The following is a 2,463-nucleotide window of genomic DNA, read 5'->3' as shown; positions in this document are numbered from 1 at the left end:
GGCAGGGCTGCAGCCTGGGCCTGGCGCTTGCACGGGGGTCTTGCCGGGGGATGCAGAGTGCGTCTATAGTTCATATATGACGTGTTACATGTGTGCATATAGAGTTGTGTGTGGGTGTGTAATACATGCAACGTGTGCGCGCGCAGGCTGGACATGTCATGAGGCACGTCAAGGCACAGAGAGCCCCGCGGCGCAGGCCAAGAAGATCCCGCTCAGTGTCCACCTGCGTCTAGCTGTCTAAATACCCTGAGCTAAACCTTTTCAGCTCTTCCGGGACAGCGCTTGGTGCGTGTCATAGAATAAACATACACTTGGGGGGGTTTAATATTTCACGGCATCAAAAGGCTGTTACAGTGTATGCTCCGAAACGTCGCTAGAGGGCAGTCGTTTATCACGCTCATCCTTTGTGAATAAATGTACAGGCAGTCCTTGACTTGGTTTCGCGCTTACAACGTTTATAAATCGACACCCTATTTCAACTTTCTGACGTTAGTTTTGACTTCATGACGCTCGATCCGATGCCATGCCACGCCATGCCAGTGAACAAGTTCGCTGTGTCACTCATCTCCCTGGAGCACATCTGTCCAAACTTCCTTGCACGCTTTCTTTAAGAAAGCAGACAGGACTCCAGAAAAACCTGCCGCCAAGACTCCTGAGAAGACTCCAGCCAAGAACCCTTCAAAAAGTCCAGCAAAGTCACCGCAAAGACGTCCTTCCACATCAATATGATTGCTATTTACAATATAAATACATTAATGTAGCTATATTACTCAAATATAATTGATCAAGTACAAAATTCTGGGGTATTTTTGGTGAAAATAGGGTATCGGGCCTTGTTTCAGGAACCAATCCCCCATTTATAACATTGTTTCCTATGGGAAAATCACTTCCCGAGTTGCAATGTTTCAACTTAAGATGTGGTTTTCAGGAGCCAGTTGTGTCGTAAGTCTGAGGACTGCCTGTATTTTGTCTGAATCTTTTTTTTTCATAAAAACATCCCAAGGGATTAAGACAGAGCTCTTCAACCTGAGCAGAAGAAGAGATCTGGCATCCCTCAAGATCCAAGTTACTGTGGCAATCTTTAATAAAAAGAATTGCCCAATTTTGTTGCTACTTACAATTGCTAAAATACTTATTTTAGCTATTCAGCTCAGCAAGAACAGAGCACTTCCTCTCTCAGTTCAGATTCTGTTGGCTTTAGCCTTTCTCCCTTGACACATTTTTGCTTTTGTGTTGTTCTTTAAATTCTGAGGCCAACATTATTCCACAATATTTTGCACGTTAATAAATATTCTGTGCTAAAGTGCAACAGATCAGTTATAGGAAGAAGTGATTCTAGCAAAGTCATGCGTCAAGTCTTATTTTTCTAAGGCATGTAGGCTTTCCTTTAGTTACTTTGTGAGCGTAGTTCCTATTAGTTTGTATTAGAGTCAACTGATGCTGATTTAAGTAAGATTTATTTGGTAGAATCTTTTGTTGGACCAACTGCCTACGTGGGAGAAATGTTAAATCAGCTTTCAGGCACAAAACCCCTCTTGCTCAGATCTGGGAAAGAAGCAGGTACAACCTAAGCTAAATACGCATTAGAATAATTACTTTTGTTACGTCAAGTACCCAAAGGGTGATTACAGAAAGGATGGAGATGGACTTTTCTCTGTGGCTATAGAGGACAGGACTAGGAGCATTGGCCTCAAGTTGCAGCATGGGAAATTTAGGCTGGAGATTAGGAGAAACTTTCTGATTATAAAAGCAGTCAGACAATGAAACAGGCTAGCTAGAGAAGTTGTGGATTCTCCATGCCTGGAAACTTTCAAAAGCAGGTTAGACACTTGGCTGGAATGGTTTAGTCAGGGTCAGCAGAGGCGAACTAGCTGACCTTGTGAGGTCCCTTCCAGCCCTACATTCCTATGATTACAGGGGAAAAGTGACAGTAACAACAGATTGTGTGAGAAGTATGAGAAATGGTAGAAAATTGCCTGTAGAAACTTAATGAAGCCTCTTGCGCACTTATGGATTATGAAACAGTCTATAATTACAGAATCAGATACTACTTTGTTCCAAGGAAACACTGTACATGGCAGTATACAGGTTGCACCTGCTAAATCAAGACTGCGTAGCTTGTGCTCAAGGGACATTTAAAAAACACCTTCCAAACTCAAGCCTAAGAACTAAAATACGTAAGATGGCTGGACAGTAAGAACCAAAGACTGAACAATGATATAGACTTGCGTAATCTAATCTACTTGATTCTTTAAAATATTTCTTCATGCTACAGGTGATATTTCCCTTTTGAAAGGTTTTGATCTCCCATTCACCAAACTATCTTTTTCTTCTATTGTTTGTCTGCTACCCTTGGGAATTTCTCTCTTTTCCAGTTTCATAGTCCTAACACTGATTTCAATCATCACTGTGCCTGCTTCTTTCCCCAGACCTGATGAAAAATGTTTCACATTCAAAAGCTGG

This window comes from Gavialis gangeticus, unplaced genomic scaffold, assembly GCF_001723915.1.
Source record: "Gavialis gangeticus isolate Ggan-Ray unplaced genomic scaffold, GavGan_comp1, whole genome shotgun sequence".
NCBI classification, from domain to species: Eukaryota; Metazoa; Chordata; order Crocodylia; family Gavialidae; genus Gavialis; species Gavialis gangeticus.
This window is presented reverse-complemented; position numbering follows the sequence as displayed.